At 47.1% G+C, this 22716-nt stretch overlaps 2 non-coding genes across 2 annotated transcripts; both read left to right on the top strand.

Annotated features, from left to right (window-relative positions):
* Positions 1-8795: 8795 nt before the first annotated feature.
* On the top strand, positions 8796-8868 carry TRNAK-CUU (transfer RNA lysine (anticodon CUU)). The gene has a single exon. It is a non-coding gene; the product is annotated as a tRNA-Lys (tRNA).
* Positions 8869-12146: 3278 nt separating this feature from the next.
* Positions 12147-12219, top strand: TRNAK-CUU (transfer RNA lysine (anticodon CUU)). Its single transcript has one exon. It is a non-coding gene; the product is annotated as a tRNA-Lys (tRNA).
* The last annotated feature ends 10497 nt before the right edge of the window (positions 12220-22716 follow it).

Raw genomic sequence — 22716 nt, 5'->3', positions numbered from 1 at the left:
AGCATGACATTGTTTGGTCCGCGGCCATGGACGCGGCCTTCGCCAGTGCCAAACGGGCCCTCGCCGACGCAACGCTGCTGGCTCACTCGGTGCTCAACGCGCCCATCGCCCTCACTACGGACGCCTCCAACTACGCCGTGGGTGCCGTCCATGAGCAATTGGTGGACGGGGTTTGGCAGCCACTCGCTTTTTTCAGCCGGCAACTCCGGCCGAACGAGTTAAACTACAGCACGTTCGACCACGAGCTGCTCGGGCTATTCCTGGCCGTTCGCCATTTCCGACACCTCCTGGAGGGCCGCCCGTTCACGGCTTTCGTCGACCACAAGCCGTTGGTCTATGCAATGGCTAAGGTCACGGAGCCGTGGTCGGCCCGCCAGCAGCGCCACCTCTCCGCCGTGTCGGAGTTCACCACGGACATCCAGCACGTCGCCGGCAAAGACAACGCCGTGGCCGACTGCCTTTCGCGGGCCAGCGCGAACGCAGTCCACCTCGGCGTGGACTTCACGCTCATGGCGGCCGACCAGACCACCGACGCCTCGGTGCAGGCACTCCGCGTGGTGGACACGGGCCTCCGCATGGCCGACATCCCCTTCGCGGGCACCGTCCTGCTCTGCGACGTCTCCCAGGGCCAGCCTCGCCCCATCGTGCCCGTTTCCTGGCAGCGCCGCATCTTCGCCTCCATCCACGGCCTTTCTCACCCGGGCCGGAAAGCTTCTCAGAAGCTGGTGTCGGCGCGTTTCGTCTGGCATGGCCTTCGACGAAACATCCGCGACTGGGCCAACGCCTGCACGGCCTGCCAGCGAGCCAAGGTCCACCGCCACACCCAGGCCCCGCTGGCACCTTTCGCCGTGCCTGAACGGCGTTTCGACCACGTCCACGTGGACCTGGTGGGTCCCCTGCCCCCCTCGCCGGGGTTCACCCACCTGCTCACCATGGTGGACAGGACCACCAGGTGGCCGGAGGCCGTGCCCCTCACCTCCACCACCACCGCCGACGTGGCGCAGGCGTTCATCGCCACCTGGGTCGCGCGCTTCGGCACACCAGTGGACATCTCGTCCGACCGCGGCCCACAGTTCACGTCTGAGCTTTGGGGCACGGTCGCCCGTTCGTTGGGGGTCACGCTGCACTGCACCACGGCCTACCACCCCCAAGCCGGACGGCCGGTTGTGCGAGCGGTTTCACCGCTCCATGAAGGCCGCACTCATGGCCAGCCTTCAGGACGACGGTTGGGCCGACCGGCTGCCGTGGGTCCTTTTGGGCCTTCGCACGGCCCCCAAGGAAGACCTCCAGGCGTCCGCCGCTGAGCTCGTCTACGGCCAGCCACTCCGCGTCCCGGGCGAATTCGTGCCTGACGCTACCAGTCCCTGGTCCGCCGCTCGCCAGCGCTCGGACCTCCAGGAGGCCGCCCGACGATTTGCCCCCGTGCCGACGTCCCGCCACGGTGGCCCCCAGTCCTACGTCCCCCCGGCGCTTCGCACAGCGGAGTACGTCTTTGTGCGTGATGACGCGCACCGGGGGCCACTCCGGCCGCCGTACGACGGGCCATTCCGGGTCCTGCGACGGGGCGACAAGTCTTTCATCGTCGACTTTGGCGGCCGGCCGGACCGGATTTCTGTGGACCGCCTCAAACCGGCGCACATGGACGTCGACCGACCACCATGGTTGGCCCTTCCTCCGCGGCGAGGCCGCCCCCCGTCCACAGTTCCCCCTGCTCGACCACCCACCACCACGTCAGACCCCTCCCCACGACCCTCCAGGGGTCGCTTCGGCCGGGTCATCCGGACCCCCCTTAAATTGACCCTGCCGGTGCAGGTCGATTCTGGAGGGGCGTGTGTAGCGGTTACCGCTGGATGTACATAATCGCCTTGCACCGGCCAGAACACGGCCAGACGCGCCTCTCCCGGGCATGCCCGGACTCACTGTTCCCGGGCACGCCCGAACCTCCCGGGCACGCCCGGTCTCGTCTTTCCCTGGCATGCCCGCTCTTGCCTTTCCAGGGCTTGCCCAGAGCGTCCGGGCATGCCCGCTATCGCCTTTCCAGGGCTCGCCCAGAGCGTCCGGGCATGCCCGCTATCGCCTTTCCAGGGCTCGCCCAGAGCGTCCGGGCATGCCCGCTATCGCCTTTCCAGGGCTCGCCCAGAGCGTCCGGGCATGCCCGCTATCGCCTTTCCAGTGCTCGCCCAGAGCGCCCGGCCACGCCCAGCCTCGACTTGCCAGGCCGCAGCCAAACACGCCCGGGCAGGTCCAGACTCGCCTTTCCAAGGCTCGCCCTTGATACCCGGGCATGCCCGGTATAGCTTTTGCCGGGCAAACTTCCCGACATAAATGTGTATATATATTGCTGCCCTATAAACGGGCTTGTCAGAATACCTGAGCTGTTTTGTTTCAATAAAGCAACTCGGACGAATTCCGTCTTTGGTCGCGTCAATTCTTTCGACTCGCGTTGGAGCGCAGTTCCTTCAATGGTCATTTTAACAATCGGTTTGCTTGTGTTTCACACTGAATGAGAAACGTAAAGGTTGAGCATGGCGATTGTGATATATGACAGGTTCGACGATATGTTCGCCCTGCCATGTGACTAGATCCTCAGCTCTGATTGGTGTACGTTTGTGAGGGACATAAATACATACATACGGACAGACAAACACTGTTCAAGACAAATTTGCTCTCCAGGCTATACTGTAAAAAGCAAACCTGTTGATAGTGTTGGGTACCGCCACTAAAAATAGCAGTGGTCATGACGTCATCAGCGTGGTAATGTAATCAAGGACAAGTAAAGGTTGCAACATAATGGGTAATGGACGCACAACTCTCTTCAGACTCATCAGACTCATCAGAAAGTGAATTTGACGAAGATTTTTCTGATCAAGGATCATCTGACAGTCAAAGTCATTAAAAAAACTACCCGCAGCAAAAAAGAATCCTCGAGGTGACGTAGCGGATCACGTGGGTAATCAAATCGTCGTTTATAGGGGGGCTGGGCCAATCCAGCATAAAAGGACAACTAAAAACATGAATATCTTCCTTCCGAGATATTTATTCAAAAAAGAACAACGATTACGTATTAATGAAGTAATATCTGTTAATTAATCGAAACATAATTTTTGTGTCTGTGGCCCTTTAAAATCTTTATTTATTTAAATTGAATTATGTAGTTGAACACGAGAACAAGAATCGCCTTGTTGGCACTTTCAAATTAAAGTGAACGTGTGCATTTCATAAAACATTAAAGTGTACGTATACATTTAACATAAGACTAAAGTGTACGTGTACATTTCATACAACATTAAAGTGTACGTATACATGTAACATAAGATTAAAGTGTACGCGTACATTTCATACAACATTATGTGTACGTATACATTTAACATAAGATTAAAGTGTACGTGTACATTTCATACAGCATTAAAGTGTACGTATACATGTAACATAAGATTAAAGTGTACGTGTACATTTCATACAACATTAAAGTGTACGTGTACATTTCATATAACATTAAAGTGTACGTGTACATTTCATACAACATTAAAGTGTACGTATACATTTAACATAAGATTAAAGTGTACGTGTACATTTCACACAACACTAAAGTTACGTGTACATTTCATATGACATTAAAGTGTACGTGTACATTTCATTAAACATTAAAGTGTGCGTTTCAAAGTGTACGTGGATATAATAACTTGTAAAAGAAGAAAAAAAATCTCTCGAGAATTTCCCCTGCCTTCCGACTAATGAATTAAATACGCCTGAGGAATTTCACTTCCAAGCCGATTTGCCTTTTTCTACACGTGTGAATTACATGTTCATGCTCATGTGAAATAAAGTTTGAAAAGTTAGACGAAAAGCAAGTGTTTTGTTTTGTTATTATTGAAGGCAACTGGTTTATTGTCCCCCGTCGCACCGCAGAGCGAAAGGGGGACTATGGTTTTCCCCTCCGTCCGTGTGTCCGTCCGTCCGTCCGTCCGTGCGTGCGTGCGGGCGTGTGTGCGTGTGTGCATAAGCGAAGGCCCGCATTCGAATTTGGTGTGTGTGTGCAACCCACGTCAAAATCCAAGATGGCCGCCGCCATGTATGTCTGATGCCATGTATGTCTGAACCTTGTGAGCTGAATATCTTGAAAAATAAGCGAAGTACCAACTTCTAATCTGGTGTGTGGGTGTATCTAGGCATAAGGAAGAAAGCTATTGAAAATTGGGTCACCACGTCAAAATCCAAGATGGCCGCCGCCATGTATGGCTGAACCTTGTGAGATGAATATCTTGAAAAATAAGCGAAGTACCAACTTCTAATTTGGTGTGTGGGTGTATCTCGGCATAAGGAAGAACCCCCATTGAAAATTGGTCGCCACGTCAAAATCCAAGATGGCCGCCACCATATATATGTCTGAACCTTGTGAGCGAAATATCTCGAATAATAAGCGAAGTACCAACTTCTAATCTGGTGTGTGGGTGTATCTAGGCACTAGGAAGAAGGCTCTTTAAAATTGGGTCGCCACGTCAAAATCCAAGATGGCCGCCGCCATGTATGTCTGAACCTTGTGAGATGAAAATCTTGAAAAACAAGCGTTACGCCTCGGTCCCCCGTCGGGGAAGTGATGTGAGTTGACAAAGTGGAAGACGCAGAAAACATGCTATGATATGATATTTCGCTCACAAGGTTCAGACATATATATGGTGGTGGCCATCTTGGATTTTGACGTGGCGACCCAATTTTCATTGAGGTGGACGTGGACCACGTCGAGGTGGACAGCGCCCATGACGGACCGGGAGAGGCAATCGGCCACAGCATTGTCCTTGCCCGCGACGTGCCGGATGTCCATCGTGAATTCGGACACGGCGGAGAGGTGGCGCTGCTGGCGAGCCGACCATGGCTCTGAGACCTTGGCCATGGCGAAGACCAGGGGTTTGTGGTCCACAAACGCCGTGAATGGGCGACCCTCTAAAAGGTGGCGGAAGTGGCGAACCGCCAGGTAAAGGCCGAGGAGCTCGCGGTCGAACGTGCTGTATTTGCGCTCGTTAGGGCGGAACTACCGGCTGAAGAAGGCCAGCGGCTGCTAAGCCCCGTTAACCCACTGCTCGTGCACGGCGCCCATTGCGTAGTCGGAAGCGTCCATGGTAAGGGCGATGGGTGCGTTGAGCGCCGGGTGCGCCAGCATGGTTGCGTTGGCGAGGGCCAGCTTAGCGCCCATGAACGCCTCGTCCATCTCCTCGGTCCAGGTGATGTCGTGCTTGGCCGGCTTACCCCTGAGGGCCTCGTACAGGGGGCGCATGAGTTGAGCGGCATGAGGCAGGAACCGGTGGTAGAAGTTCACCATACCAAAAACTCCTGCAGGGCCTTGACGGAGCGGGGGTGCGGGAAAATTTTAACGGCCTCCACCTTGGTCGGCAGCGGAACGGCCCCGCGTTTCGTGATGCGGTGTCCCAGGAAGTCGATGGCAGCCACGCCAAACTGGCATTTCGCCGGGTTGATGATGAGGCTGTGCTGGCTGAGGTGCTCAAAAAGTGTGCGCAGGTGAATGAGGTGCTCCGCCCGGGAAGTGCTGGCGATGAGAATGTCATCCAGGTAGACGAACAGAAATGTGAGATCGCGCAGCACATTGTCCATCAGCCACTGGAAGGCCTGGGCCGCATTCTTAAGGCCGAATGGCATTCGGAGGAACTCGAAGAGGCGTGTGTAATTACAAAGGGTGTAATTACAGCCGTCTTTGGAATGTCGGCCGGCCGGACAAGTACCTGGTGGTAGCCCCGAATAAGGTCGACCTCGGAGAAGATCACCCTTCCCGCCAAACGGGCGGAAAAGTCCTGGATATGCGGTATCGGGTACCGGTCGGGAGTGGTGGCGTCGTTGAGGCGGCGATAATCGCCGCACGGTCGCCATCCGCCACCCGGTTTTGGTACGATGTGCAGGGGCGAGGCCCACGTGCTGTTCGAGCGCCGCACAATGCCCAACCGCTCCAGTGCGTCGAATTCCGCCTTTGCCATGGCGAGTTTGGCAGGGTCGAGGCGACGAGCCCTGGTGTAGACCGGTGGACCAGTGGTTGGGATTTGGTGTTCGACGCCGTGTTTGACAGCGACGGCCGAAAACGTCGGCCGCGTGAGGGCGGGGAACTCAGCGAGGACGCGGGTGAAGTCGTCCGCGGCCGGGAGCGCGCAGGCTAACTTGGTTGGTGCGGAGCTGCTCAAAGAACAAGCGAGAGAGCTGAAGGTCTATGCCTTGACGAGGCGACGACGTTTTACGTCAACCAAAAGTCCATGGGCGCAAAGAAAATCCGCACCCAACAAAGCCATGGGCACATTCGCCGTGACGAAATCCCACTCGAAACGCTGGCCCCCGAAGCGGAGTGCGACGCTGTGTGAACTGAAGGTGCGGATAGAGGAGCCATTTGCGGCGACCAAGGCGGGGCCGCAAAGCGCGGCCTCCTTGTCCTGCCCCGAGGCAGGTATAACGCTCACCTGAGCTCCCGTATCACACAGGAAACGTCGCCCGGATGCGGTGTCCATAATGAACAAAAGGCTGCCGGAATGGCCGACGCTCATGGCAGGAAGCGAGCGCTGGCCTGGTCGTTTCCCGACCCGCCGAAAGTGCATGGTGGGCGACACGTTCTGGCCTTCTGCCCGAACCTGGCGTGGTAGTAGCACATGGTCCGCCCTGGTGGTGGCCGCGGCACCGGTCATGGCGGGTGTGGCCGCAAGGGGCGCTGAATCGGCCGGTGGCAGCACCGGTCGTGGCGAGGGCGTTGCCTCGGCCGGACCAGGGTTCCAGGCGGACGCTCCGAAGTGCCACCCGGCTGAGAAAAATTTGTCGGCTTCCTTAGCCAGGGCGCGAGGGTCTTTGATTGTAGAGTTAGCCAAAGCTAAGTGTACCTGCCCGGGTAGCTGTCGGAGAAACAGCTCACGAAAGAGGAAATCTGGGCGGTGTTCGCCGACCAGGGAGAGCATGTGATCCATGTGCTCGGATGGTCGAGCCTCCCCGAACTCAGGCAGATCGAGCAGCTGTCGCGCGCGTTCGGCCTCAGTGAGGTCAAACGTACCGAGGAGTAGTCGTTTGAGTGCGCCGTACTTGTCGGCGTTTGGCGGGCTCTGTAGAAGGCTCAAGACCCGGGAGGCGGTGGCGGCGTTTAGCGTGGAGACCACATGGTGGAAGCGAGTCTCGTCCGCCGTGATGTGCCGCAGAGCGAACAGGGACTCCGCTTGGGCAAACCAGATGGCCGTGTGCGATTCCCAGAAGCCAGGGAGTTTCAAAGCAACGGTCGACTCCATTGCCATGTTCGTAAAAGAGGTCACCAATGTGGATCTGTGCTCCCACGTTGAACTCCAACAATATGGACGCAACAACGAGCTGAGTTTCATAGAGCTGTTTATTCCGAGATCGGCACGAATGCACTGAAAATGGCTACCCCGAGCGGCAATATATCTATCTATAATTCCAGTAATCTCTGTGTGTGTGTGTGTGTGTGTGTGTGTGTGTGTGTGTGTGTGTGTGTCTGTGTGTGTGTCTGTGTGTGTGTGTGTGTGTCTGTGTGTGTGTCTGTGTGTGTGTCTGTATGCGACCGCTGTTTCTCGACAACTACCGGTCCGATATACTTGAAACTTGCCAGGTATATTGCTGGGGACCCGAGGATGTGCCTTTTCAAGGTTTGAAATTAATCGGACAAGTGGTTCCCAAGGTATGGTCACCGTACTCGCAAGCCGTTCGCTTTGGATTTGCGAATGGACCAAACCATTTCATGTAAATAGAGGGGGGGGGGTTCTGTGGTCGTTACTGCCACGTGGTTTCAAAGTTTTTTTTTGTTGTTGTTGTTATTGTTTTTGTTGTTCTCTTCTCTTTTCTTTGTTTGTCCTTGCGAAAAGACAAAATACGTTTGCGATAATTGAATAATTGGCCATTAAAACTAAATTGCGAATAATCGTAGTTCTGCCACGTGGTTTCAAAGTGTTTTTTTTTTTTTTACATTTTTTTTTTTTTTTGCACGCACGTACGGGCAAGCACGTACGGGCACGCACGTACGGGCACGCCCTAGTATTTCAAATTCAAACAGTAAGCCACGCCTCTCAACGGGGCGTGGTATGCAATCCGGGTGACCGCCCGCTGCTTACGTCACCGGCCGGTACAAGAGAATTGTGTCCGGTAACCGCTACACATTACCTCATTTCCTCTGCATGATATGCAATCAATTATTTCCTCAAAACGGTGTCTTTATTGAATGACAGAAGAAGCATTGTTCAGTCTTTAAATGTACACCAGAGGACTGTGAAGCGAAAGAGCTTTGTGGAGAGAAAAACATGGAGGCGATTACTGGCCCGCTGGCTTGCCTGGAAAATGGGCGGTGCTTGTGACGCATGGTGGAAGAGGGAGGGCGTGGTTTGAGAATGGGCGGAGCATATAATCCACCCAAAGATACGAACTCTGCTTTTTATATCAGAAGATTTGTATGTGTACATACTCACACGGAGTTGCTTTTGAAACACAACTTGAGGTAATGCAAAATTGATTTACATCTACTATCTTTCCGGGGTGGATCTCTCTACGGAGATTTACATCTACGATCTGTCTCTCTTGCACGTATCTATCTGCGGGTTGGGACTCCAGCATCACGTGGGTCTCTCTTGCACGTGTTCTGGTTTCAAAAGGGAGAGCGCTCGCTGAACATCGATAGTGGAATCCTTACCCGCATCTTCCATTGTTTTCAATTCCAATATCTCGCAACCTCATTATTTATTTACCATTGGTTTCACAATCAAGGTGAAGAATGAAGACCCTTGTCAGAATCGTAAATCAATAAATGAACAACTACCTGGCTAGTTCAGTCGGTAGAGCATGGGACTCTTAATCCCAGGGTCGTGGGTTCAAGCCCCACGCTGGGCGTGTTTATTTTTCTGAGCGAAAAGCGAGATTACGAAATAATTTGTTCATTTGTGTTCAGGTCCAGAACAGAATTATTTTGATGTGATTATTATTGATTAAAAACAATAAATAAAGAACTGAACGGGGTTTTTAATCCTAAATTTTTTTTGAGGTGTTACAGTTAAATAAAGAATGAACGTCTAACAGCAGCGTAGCTGGGCTTATTTGATACCCCAGTTTAAGAGAATAGTATGACCTGGGTAGGGATACTAGTTGGTAAATGATGTAAGTATGAAAGTTTTTTGAAGTACTCTTAAGTCTGTCACCATGGAAGTGAAGAGAATGTCTTGAGACACTGGTTTGGAGTCAACAATGAACCAACCATACACCGCTTCAATCCAGCAGCTTTGCAATCACGATAAAGGGATTGCACTGTTACGATTATATTACTATATTATTATTATTATTATCGTTATTATTATTATGAAAGCGATACTACTGTCTTGAAAAACCTGGGCTAATTTGCTTGAAGCACACTGAAGGTGAGGCATGAAGGCATGAAGCTTAAGGCCTTTTACATACTGTGTCGTTGGAAGACCCGTAACACCGATGCTTTGGATATTTCATGGTCATTTTAACAATCAGTTTGTTTTTGTTTCACACTGAATTAAAAACGTGAAGGTTGAGCATGGTGTTTGTGATATATGACAGGTTCGACGATATATTCGGCCTGAATGGCATAGGAATCAAAATGGCGGTGTGTGGATTCAGGCGTTGTGCGCCGCAATGACATAACAGAAGCAATCACATCAGCGCTGTCATGTGACCACATCCTCAGCTCTGATTGGTGTACGTTTGTGAGGGACAGACATACATATGGACAGACAAACACTGTTCTCGACGGCTTTGCCCTACAGGCTACACTGGAAAAAGCAAACCTGTTGACAGTGTTGGGTACCGCCACTGAAAATAGCAGTGGTCATGACGTCATCGGCGTGGTCATGTAATCAAGGACAAGGTTGCAACACAATGGATAATGTGCACACAACTCTCTTCAGACTCATCAGAAAGTGAATTTGACAAAGTTTTTTCTGATCAAGAATCCTCTGACAGTCAAAGTCATTATAAAAACTACCCGCAGCAAAGAAATATCCTCGATATGACGTAGCGGGTCACGTGGGTCATCAAATCGCCGTTTTTCGGGGGGCTGGACCAATCGTGCGGAAAATGACAACTAAAAACATGAATATCTTCCTTCCGAGATATTTATTCAAAAAAAAGAACAACGATTCAGTGTTAATGAAGTAATATCTATTAATTAATCCAAACATGATTTCCTGAGTCTGTGGCCCTTTCAAATCTTCATTTGTTTGAATTGAATTATGTAGTTGAACACGAGAACACCAATCGCCTTGTTGGCAATTTCAAATTGAAGTGTAGGGGAAGGTGGTACAAAATGGACCCCTGGGGTCATATGGACCCCTTGGTATATTCCACCAGCAGCCGAGAATGGTAGGAGGTAGGAGGATACAAGGAGGAGGTAGGAGGATAGGAGGTAGGAGGATACAAATGGTAGGAGGTAGGAGGATACAAATGGTAGGAGGATACAAGCTGCTGCTGGTGGAATATACCAAGGGGTCCATATGACCCCAGGGGTCCATTTTGTACCACCTTCCCCTACGTGTGCATATCATATCGCAATAAAGTTTACGTGTCCATTTCATATCACTTCAAAGTGCACGTATACATTTCATATAATATTAAAGTGTACGTATGAATTTCATATCATATTAAAGTGTACGTGTGCATTTCATATACTATTGATGTGTACGTATGAATTTCATATCATATTAAAGTGTACGTGTGCATTTCATATAATATTGATGTGTACGTATGAATTTCATATCATATTAAAGTGTACGTATGAATTTCATATCATATTAAAGTGCACGTGTGCATTTTATATAATATTGATGTGTACGTATGAATTTCATATCATATTAAAGTGCACGTGTGCATTTCATATAATATTGATGTGTACGTATGAATTTCATATCATATTAAAGTGTACGTGTGCATTTCATATAATATTGATGTGTACGTGTGCATTTCATATAATATTGATGTGTACATATGAATTTCATATCATATTAAAGTGTACGTGTGCATTTCATATAATATTGATGTGTACGTATGAATTTCATATCATATTAAAGTGTACGTGTGCATTTCATATAATATTGATGTGTACATATGAATTTCATATCATATTAAAGTGTACGTGTGCATTTCATATAATATTGATGTGTACGTATGAATTTCATATCATATTAAAGTGTACTTGTGCATTTCATATAATATTGATGTGTACGTATGAATTTCACATCATATTAAATTGGACGTGTGCATTTCTTAAAAGATTAAAGTGTACGTATGAATTTCATCTAAGATTAAAGTGAACGTGTACATTTCATATTAAATATTTAAATGTACGGTAAAACGGTATCTTTATTTAATGACAGAAGACGCATTGTTCAGTCTTCAAATGTACACCAGAGGACTGTGAAGCGAAAGAGCTTTGTGGAGAGAAAAACATGGAGGCGATTATTATTGACCCTCTGGCTTGCCTGGATAATGGGCGGTGCTTGTGACGCATGGGGGAGGAGGGAGGGCGTGGTTTGAGAATGGGCGGAGCATATAATCCACCCACAGATACGAACTCTGCTTTTCATCTCAGAAGATTTATACGTGAACATACTTACACGGAGTTGCTTTTGAAACACAACTTGAGGTAATGCAAAAATGTTTTGCATCTCCGATCTATCCACAGGGCGGGACTCCAGCATCACTTGGGTTTCTACTGCACGTGTCCATCTGCGGGGCGGGACTCCAGCATCACGTGGGTTTCTCCTGCACGTGTCCATCTGCGGGGCGGGACTCCAGCATCCCGTGGGTTTCTCCTGCACGTGTCCATCTGCGGGGCGGGACTCCAGCATCACGTGGGTTTCTCCTGCACGTGTCCATCCGCGGGGCGGGACTCCAGCATCACGTGGGTTTCTACTGCACGTGTCCATCTGCGGGGCGGGACTCCAGCATCCCGTGGGTCTCTCTTGCACGTGTTCTGGTTTCAAAAGTGAGAGCGCTCGATGAACATCGATAATAATGGAATCCTTACCCGCATCTTCCATTGTTTTCAATTCCAACATCTCGCTGCCTCATTATTTATTTACCATTGGTCTCACAATCAAGTTGAAGAATGAAGACCATTGTGGGAATCGTAAATCAACTACTGAATAAGCGCCCGGCTAGCTCAGTCGGTAGAGCATGGGACTCTTAATCCCAGGGTCGTGGGTTCGAGCCCCACGTTGGGCGTGTTTATTTTTCTGAGCGAAAAGCGAGATTACAAAAAAAAATTGTTCACCTGTGTTCAGGTCCAGAGACAGAATTATTTTGATGTGATTATTGTTGATTAAAAAGCAATAAATAAAGAACTGAACGGGGTTTTTAATTATAACAATTTTTGAGATGTTACAGTTAAATAAAGAATGAACGTCTAACATCAGCGTCGCTGGGCTTGTTTGATACTCTAGTTTAAGAGAATAGTATGACCTGGGTAGCGATACCAGTTTTTTTTTGTTTTTTTTTGTACACTGAATCGAGGCTCGTGAAAGAGTTAACATTTACTTCACAAACAAATCAACAAGACAAACAAAATATATAAAAAGAGGGAGCGGAAGACAAGATGGGGAGAGAAGGGGAAGCACACAAACACAACATTTGAGAGCAGGGAGATGTGTGGAAAGGAGAGGGCTTGGGGGGAGGAGGCGTGGGAAGGGGGGGGGCGGGAGGGAGAAGTATAAAACACAAGGACACCAAGGACTTCCAGGACAGAAGTTGGTATTTCAAAAAAGTGGATTTGGGGTGAAATTAGCGGGGGTAGAAAAGATCAAGGTTTTGGATGGGGGAAGATAAGAGATGGTGGTGAACAGCTGTTTTAAAGACCTGAAGGGTGGAGTGGGATTGAAGAGAGTGAGGGAGTTTGTTCCAGAGGCGGGAGAAAGGAGGAATGAAGGAGTGAAGGTGAGCAGAGAGTCTTGATTTTGGCAGTTTAACCATAAGAGGGTTGCAGGCAGATCTTGTGCGACCTGCAGGAATATTTGCGGGACAGAGCCCAGAGAGAGCTGGGGGGGGGGCAAGGCCAGAGAGGAGTCGGTAGAAGACAGAAAGACCACCAACCTGCCTGTGGTGAGTGAGTGAGAGGCCCTTGGAGTTAGCTTCATCGCGGGAGATTCCAATGATTCTGAACGCTTTGGTTTCAAAAGCGTGAAGACGAGCTAGGTGTGAGGCAGGAGCACCAGCCCAGAGGGGAGACCAGTATTCCATTGAGCTGCGGATGAAAGCCTTGTATGTGGTGAGGAGCTCAGGTGTGCCAAGGAAGGACTTCGCACGACGGAGGATGCCTTGTCGGCGACTGGCTTTAATAATAATAATAATTCATTTATTTTGTATAGCGCTTTTCCAGAAGCCCAAAGGCGCTTTGACAGAGTGGCAAACATAATGCATAACAATACATGAAAACAACAAGATGGGGAGAGGCCAGATTTGGAGGCCAGATTTGAAATGTGGTTTTCGCAGGACAGATCATGGCAGATAGTGAGACCCAAAAGCTTGAGTGACAGAACTTCTTGGAGAGGATTATTCAGAAAGTGGATGGGAGGGTTGTCCAGTCGTTCTTTTCAGAGAGACATCGTAAGAGTGTGAGATTTGTCAGGATTGAAAGACATGTTCCACTTGTTTGCCCAGTCTGTGATTTTTTCCAGGTCTGCAGAGAGTGCGGAGGCTGCAGACTGCCGATCTGAGGGATGAAGAATGGAGCGACAGAGAGTAGAGTCATCAGCAAAGAGATAGAGAGGATTTTCAAGAGAGTCAGAGAGATCATTGATGAAGAGCAGAAAAAGCACAGGGCCCAGAACACTGCCTTGGGGAACTCCAGCCTGAACAGGAAGAGGAGATGAGAGAAACCCATTCAGGGCCACACATTGACTCTGACTAGAGAGGAAGTCCGCCAGCCATGCGTGGAGATTTCCATGGATACCAAAAGAGGAGAGTTTGGTGAGCAGAGCGGGGTGCCAGACCGTATCGAAGGCACGTGATATGTCAAGGGAGACTGCTCTAATTTCCTGTTTGGCATTGAGGACCTCCATCCATTGTTGAGTAAGCAGAAGCAGCATGTCCAGAGTAGAGTGACCAGGTCTCAAACCAAATTCCAAATTCCAATAAAACAGCTGTTCACCATTTACCAACTGTTGGTTTAATCCAACAGTTGGTAAATGATGTAAGTATTGAAGTTTTCTGAAGTACTCTTAAGGCTGTCACCATGGAAGTGAAGAGATTGCATTGAGACACTGGGTTTGAGTCAACAATGAACCAACCATACACCGCTTCAATCCAGCAACCATTATTGCAACGAGCAACACTCGGAACAATTATTACAGAGAAAATCATTTTTAATGGCAATAATTCAAAAAAATGGCAGTAGCACATTTTTATTTATTTGCGTTTAATCCAATATGGCTGCCATAGCACTTGACCTATACAACAACAACAACAGGCATTTTAAGGCCATTTTCCCTGCAATAGCGGGGGTTAGCCTTGCGGTCCCCATGACAATGTTCTCCATTTTGCCCTATTTTCTGCATCTCCCCTTGTTAACCCCCTTGCCCGCATTTCTTCTTCGACCATCTTTAGCCAAGTCTTTCTCGGTCTTCCCCGTCCCCGAAAGCATCACTCTTCTCAACCAGTCACTTAAATCCTTCCTCAACACATGACCAAACCATCTCAACCTGTTTCTCTTCACAGCATCCATCACAGGCTCTATTCCCATCATCTTTTGCAATTCATCATTTGTCTTCCTCTCTCTCAACGATACTCCACACATCCACCGAACCATTCGCATTTCCACTCTTTCCAGCCTTCGTTGCTGCTCCACGTTCATTACCCATGTCTCGCTCCCATAAATCATAACACTTCTCACACATGCAGCATACACCTTTCCCTTCAGCTTCAATGACACTCCCCTCCTCGTCAGCACGCCACTCAGTTCCCGAAACTTCTTCCATGCACATCTCACTCAAGCAACCGTTGCCGAGTCTGATCCACCTTCTCCATTCAGCATGTCTCCTAGGTAACAAAATGTTTTCACACCTTCCAGCTTCACGCCGTCTCCAAGATCCAACTCAACATTTCCTCCATCTGCAGCTCCCTCTGTGCACACCTTACACTTGAATGTTGTTGCCACACTGGTTAATGACACTCTCAAGCCACTACATTTTTGATGAACCCACTCAGCGCACATAGTACATTGAATGGAATTCATTCCGACACCCTTCCTGCACACAGCACACGGCCACTTCCCAGCTCTTTCCACCTCACCACATGCTTTACCACTTTCCATCACCTTCGTTTTTCCGATATTCACCTTCAGACCTTTCGTCTCCATACATTCCTTCCACTTGTTCATCTTTTCCTTCAGTCCATCCATACTTTCTGCAATCAACACCAGATCACTTGGTTCACTTGACCATAGTTCAACATAGCACTTGACCTATGACGTCACAATTATCATAAAAACATTCTGCATGGGTGTCACTCCTACCCTGAAAGTTTCGTCTTAATTGGACATGTGGTTGATGAGAAAGCAGAAGTTTAGCCCACACGAATGGACAGACGGACGGACAGAGAACCCGAAAACATTATGACTCCGGCCACCTTTGGGGGCGGAAACATAAAAAGCCTAATTGAGGACCTTAAATATTTGAGAGTGAGAGAGTTGGGATTCAGTTTTGATTGAGTAAGCTTGTTGCTGAGAGCCTTGGTATGGCACCTCATGCCAGAGAAACGACAAAAAGGGAGGAAGAGGTTTGCAGACGAGACATTGAGCGAAGAGATGATAGATTCCAATCCGGAAGATTGCTTCAAGCGTCAAGTTTTCTATGCTCTTCTGGACTGCGTCATCAGAAACATGGCCAGGCGTTATGAGACAGCCACGGGGCTGGAGGCGACATTTGGCGTCATGTGGAAATACCCAAAATTGAACCAAGACGTGCACAAACAAGCTGGATTACTTTGTGAGAAGTACAGTGTTGACGTGTTTGAGGATTTAGTGGAAGAAATATAACACTTAGAGGAGATCCACGCAGATAATCTGGGACAATCAGCTCCATCACCACTTCAACTGTTGAACAGTCTCCATGAGTTGAAACTTCACACCTTGTTCTCCAATATCTCCATCGTGCTTAGGATCTCGAGCACCCCACCGGTCACTGTAGCGCAGGTGGAACGCTCATTCAATACACTGGCAAGAGTAAAAATGTCTTGAGAGCAACTCTGTGTCAAGATCTACTGACAATGGGAACATTGGCAGTGGGGGTGGCTCCAACAAGGAAATTGGATTTTGATTCCATTATTGAACTGTTTGCTAGCCAGAGAGCCTGCAAAGCATCTTCAGGCTTCAGCTAAATTCAATCATAAAAAGCATTGGCCCGGTTGCATAAAATTCCCTTACCCTCAAGGTAACATTTCCCTTAAAATACGTTGTAATTCCTTAGCTAAGGATTTCCTTCAGTGCTGTTGAATAAACAACCCTTAAGGATAAGGATTCCCTTGAAGTTAAGGAAATCCTTACGAGCCGTTGCTATGCCAAGCAACCAATCAGATTAGAGATAGGAAGTGACGTCCGAAAGCCAGATCACGTAATTTTGACGCTTGATATATGTTGCATGCAGATTAAGGAGGAATAATAAGGTGATTCTTGTCTCTAAATCTTTCATTCTGACTGAGCAGTTTATTACTTCTGCCAGCGGTGTTGGGCAGAGTTTATGGCCTGGTCGCATAAAGCATCATGAAGGAAAAATTTGAGGATTCCCTTAACTTTTCCCTTAAGGGCAGCCTTAATTTGGTTGGGTATGGTTGCATATACAAATAAATAATCCTTAACGTCTTCCTTAAATCCTTCCTTAAAGTTAAGGGAGCATCCCCTGTTCTTAAACACGAACCTAAAAGTTTCCAAAAGACGCTCTTCCTGGAAATTGGTCACAAAGATGACGATTATCGCAGCGCGACGCCAGAGACTGACATCACAAAACTTCCATAATTTGCACTCTTTCTTTCATGGCATCCAGAATATTCTGCTCGTAGTTTCACACTCGTATTTCACTTATATAATTTTACACTTTCACCAATGTCGGAAAGTTTTCAAACATTTACTGCACATATTACACATTCAGAATAAAACGCTCAATGAGAATCGAATGAATTTTACACAAGAATAATTTTATTCCTTCTTCATCTGCAAGCACGTGTTGCCCATGCAACACGTAACAAGCGTCGTTTAAAATCACGTGATCTCCATGCAACATATAACAAGTGTATATGTATCAATACAACAAGCGTCATTTAAAATCACGTGTTCATTACTTGTGTTCTTCATGATTCATGATTAGCACAAACACCCTTGAGAGGACTCGCGCTCTGATGAACTCGGACTCGATGGGAGCAGCGAAATGCAAACCCAGAGGGTATCCCTCGTGCTGCTCATATTGATTATTATTGCGACTTGCTTCGGACATCCTGGTAATTGGTTTTCATGTTAATTGCCTGTGCACAAGTCGAGAACCACCCACGTGTGTGTGTGTGTGTGTGTGTGTGTGTGTGTATGTGTGTAGGTGTGTATGTGTATGTGTGTATGTGCGTATGTGTGTGTGTCTTCTCCATAACACCAACGCTATGAAACATAGCGGCTCCAAATTTGTCATGCATACATCTCCACCTCTGAGATAGTGCATGAATGAAAACTGTGCGTTGAGGTGTGTTTAAGCACCCTTAAAGATGATTAATGTGGAGTTCTACTGCAGTCTTCTGAATTCTGATGTGGAATGTGACATACTCATATTATCATCATAGCTTCCTGAGTTGATTAGGCTAATTAAGTACAAAGAATCTGGAAGAATTCCCATGTTTAAAATGCACACCATGTTAAGGTGTATATAGCACTATAGCAGCTTAATAGGTCCTTCCACGGCATGGCATTCTAATTACAAAATAAACTGGAAAGAGCAATCAAAGATTGCAGACCCTTGCCAGGACTTGATTTTAGTGGTTTTAAAGGCTTTTGTGTTGAAACAAATATGGCGGCCAAACCACGTGACCGATGACGTCACTTTTTTTTCTCCACAAATTTATCCATAGATGGAACCGCCTTTAGAGGCCATTTTCCCCCGCAGTGCGGGGGTCGATCTTTTTTGGGCACTGTGGTCCTCTTTTTGAAGCAATGTTTTATGGCCAGATGCCCTTCCTGCCGCCAACCCTGTTCATTGCCTCTTGCAACATGCAGGAACTTACCAGTGAACTGGCAATCAATTTGCCGACCTCGGAAGGATGACAGCCTGAGTCAACCCCCCTGGTGTTAATTCAGCGATTGACCAGGATTCAAACCCAGGATCCTATGATCCCAAGCTGGCACCCTAACTGCTAAGCCAAAACCAGGCTTAATTTATCCCTAGATGACGCTCAAGAAATTTCATCTTGATCGGATGAAGTTTTGTACTTGTCGAATTATGACGTCATCATGGAGTAACCTGTGACATCATTATTAACATATGTTATTTCCAGTGGAGAGGTCTTTACAATAAGCCATGTATAATTTTTTTTCTATGCAGCACTTTCGGAGATATAGAGGTGCAACGTTTTTCGATTTTTCTAAGATGGCGCCCGTTCCGTGTGACCTATGACGTCACAATTATTATTATAAAATTCTACAGGTGGAGTTGCACCGATGGTGAAAATTTCCTGTCAATCGGACCAATAGTTGCAGAGAAAATGATATTTATTCTGTGTGGACAAACAAACAAACAGAGACAGACAGACAGACAAACAAAAATCATTCATTTTCATTTTTTGAAAAATCACTCAAAGAGCAACACTTGGCAAAACAGAACAAAGTAGAATGGCACTCAGTAGAGCATCCTTTTGACCTCAAAAAATAATTAGTGCCTGAATTCAGTGACCTGATATGCAAATCATCTTCAAAGTTGAAGTTAATCAGATGAAAATGCACAATTTTAGAAATTTGACCTATGTTGACCTTTTGGACTATGTTGACCTCAAAAATAGTGGGTGGTTGCTTTCAGTAAGCTGATATGCAAATCCTATTCAAATTTCAAGTCAATCAGATGAAAATTGAGGATTTTAGAAATTTGAGAAAAGTGGTTGACAGTTTGGCCTATGTTGACATTTTGGCCGATGATGATCTTAAAAATAGTGGGTGGTTGCTTTCAGTAAGCTGATATGAAAATCCTATTCAAATTTCAAGTTAATCGGATGAAAATTGAGGATTTTAGCAATTTAAAAAAGTGGTTGACCTTTGGCCAATGTTGACCTTTTGACCTCAAAAATATATAGGATTTTGTCGGACCATAAACTCTAACATTTGGCGAAGTTTCGTGAAGATCGGTTTTAAATTGTGACCGGTAGGCAAGTATAAGAGAGCGGACAGACAAACACACAAACTGGAGTGATCAACATGTCAAAAAAAATGTTTTTGTCAAGTAGCAAACAGACAAAGAAACGGACTCAAATGCAATACCCTGTTCTCTGGCGGGGGTAATAACAAAAAAAAGATGCCATTGTAAGAAAGCATGGACATGAATTAATACTTACAATATTAACAACAATAATAATAGTGCTATCATTTGGCAACATCAATAACGAACATATAATTTCCCCTCCCCCTGCCCGGCCCAAGCACATCTAGGCTTGGTGAAAGGCAAGGTAATGCTCAAGGGGCACAGCAGGCAGGTATGCTACAAGGCCTTGAAGACCAATGGGCCCACTAGTGGTGAAAATGTATGAAAACAACGACACCAACGAGAGACTGGGAGAGCCATGACCCCAGAACACTTTGTGGTTAAGGCCAAGTGAAATAAATTATTAGTTTCTCGTCCGTGCTTTTTAAAAGTAAGGTGGAGGGGACACCTTACTATTTGATATTTTCCAGATTTTCAATCTTTTTTTTCCAAGATGGCCACCACACAGTGATGTCTTATCAGATCAAAGACTATCACTACCACCAACACACATCCCATATACCATATACCATTAAAAAAGACGTTGGTCATATACCCTATACCTCAACATCGACTGCTGCTTTGGACACCCTTGTCTTTTCCATATATAGGTTAAAACACATTTACTTCTTCATGCAGCTGTATGCATCAAACTGGCGGCCCTTTATATGAGCCTTTCTCGAGCATTACTTGGTTCCTCCTAAAAACACAAGGGTAGTACAGCATGCATACGAGATATTTTTTGAATGTCCCTTCTTTTCTACTGTTCGACATTTTCTACAAGCCATGGAATGTCCCTTCTTTTATAAAGCTTTCCACATGGCACATACCATATAAAGGGGCATTTTCTATGCCCCTGGGATTTTCCCCAATAAATCAAATCAGTATAGACATTATAACTAAACAACGTTAACTGGGACGACATTAAGTGGGGATTCCCAGTATAAACTTTTGCATCGATCTGTTGAGTGGTTTCGGAGAAGGAGATTTTCATAGGATCTGTTTTTTTCAATCGAATATGACTCCCAACCACACGGCCTATAATGTCATGAATTTAAAACCTGACTCTAACTGGGCAGTCACGTTTGTGAAGTTTCGTTTTGATCAGATAAGGTTGGTTTTCCTTTCCAAAATGTCTGCCACACCACGTGACTGATGAAGTCATCGTTAGCACACTCTATGCAGCAAGTTTGGTCAATGGTGTCTGCAAAATTTCGCATTGATTGGTTATGCAGTTTTAGAGTTTTAAAAAGATTTTCCTTCATTCCAATATGGCTGCTAGACCATGTGACAGATGATGTTTTCATGATCAGTTGCATATTCCCAAGGGTAGTTGATGACGGTTAAAGCTTTGCGTAAACTGGTTTGGCAGTTTGATAGAAGAGTTTGTTCAAAGGTTTTTGCTCATCTTTTGGATTTTCAAATTTTATCTGCCAGATCAGATGACCAATGAAATTTTGGTGATCATTCCTTTTGAGTGATAAATTTTAGTGGGGTAGAGGAGGAGAGAGAGAGGGAGGGGAGCAGGAGGGGAGGGATGAGGGGAGAGAGGAGAGGAGGGGAGGGGGATGGTAGGGCAGAGCAGGGCAGGGAAGAAGGTGGGGGAAAGGGGAGTGGGAGGGTAAGGACGAGCAGAGTGGTGGAAAGAGTGGAGGGAAGGTGAGTGGGACGGAAGAGGGAATGGAATGGGAGAGGGGGGGGGGGAAAGGGAAGGGGGAGAGGGGGAAGGGAGGGAGGAAGAAGGGGAAGGGAGGGAAGGGGAGGGGAAAGAGGATGAGGGAACCATAAGGGTGGGGGAGGGTTAAGGGGTGGGGAGGGAGGGAATGGGGGAGGGTTAAGGGGTGGGGAGGGAGGGAATGGGAGAGGGGAGGGGTTGGAGAGGGAAGGGTAGGGATGAAGGCGGAGGGGAGGGAGGAAGGGAGAGGGGAGGAGGGAAGAGGAGAGAGGGAAGGGGGAAGGTTGTACTTCACGTTGTAATGGCCATCATTTCCCATGTTAAATCCTCTAAGTTTTAAGTCAGTGAAAATTTATAGGGCTTCCACCATTTTCGTAGTAGTCGGGTGTTAAACCACTCCAGTGACCACCAAAACCATAAACAGAATTTGAATCGGAGTTAGAAGAGACACACAAGTCAATCTCCATGTTGTCCTTAAAAGCTGTAAGTTGTTCAGAATTCATCAGAATTTCACAGAATTTGTTTTACCAGGGCCTTTATCGACCCTAACATGCGACTAAAACAAAAAAAACCAGAAATCAAATCCGAGTTAAAATAAACCCATGAGGCCGATCAACGCCTTGAAGGAAAGCCGATGAGGATCCCAATCACCGGCCTTCCCCATGTTAAATCCTGATAAGCTGTAAGTTCGTTTAATATCCATATTTGTTGTATTCTAGTGTTAAACCACTTCAGTGACTACCAAACCCAAAACAGAAATCGAATCCGAGTTGAAATAAGCCTGTGAAGGGTTTTGAAGCAAAACCCTGTTTTTAACCAGAGGAATTCCTTTTCTAAATCATAAAACATGATTCCTAAGCCATCCATCGTCCATCCTAACATAATCCGAAAGCTGTTAACCTTAGGCATGCAATCCTGCTCATAAACATAAACCACACCTTCATTTAGACAACTTTATTTGCTGAAAAACCCGTGGCCTAGCATTTAGCCAAGACCAAGCCGAGACCAACGGCCTGCAGGCCAATTTTGAAACATTAACAAATGAAAAATTACAAACCTCACAAACACAAGACTTGCCTTGTTCTTCTCTTGACACCTTTGTCTTTCCAAATATCCACACAAGGAGGACTGACGCAAGAAATCTGTCTCACGACGGTCTAAACCACGGGCACATTCCCTGTTGGTGGGTGAACAATCTCAATAGGCCGAAACAAAATGGCGGCTTAAGAACCCAACGATGTGACCGTGGGCTGACCATGATGGCGAACCGCCATTTTGGTAAGGCTTTTAAATTTTTTTGTTGGGAGCACCTTATTAATCATCTTTAGGGTGTTTAAACACACAGTTTTCATTCATGCACTCTCTCGGAGGTGGATATGTATGTATGAGAAGTTTGGGGCCGCTATGTTTCATGGTGTTGGAGTTATGGAGGAGACACACACACTGCTTTTTATTATTATCGAATTTGTAAGATTGAATTAAAACAATGGAACACACATTTAATTTATCACCTTAACATTGTCACTGAGAGTTGAGCAACAAAGTCATTACAAATATTTATGCAAAACGACA

Source organism: Myxine glutinosa, unplaced genomic scaffold (assembly GCF_964187855.1).
Source record: "Myxine glutinosa unplaced genomic scaffold, kmMyxGlut1.1 SCAFFOLD_129, whole genome shotgun sequence".
Lineage (NCBI taxonomy): Eukaryota > Metazoa > Chordata > Myxini > Myxiniformes > Myxinidae > Myxine > Myxine glutinosa.
The sequence above is the reverse complement of the archived record's forward strand: the minus strand, read 5'-3'. Positions and strand labels throughout refer to the sequence as shown.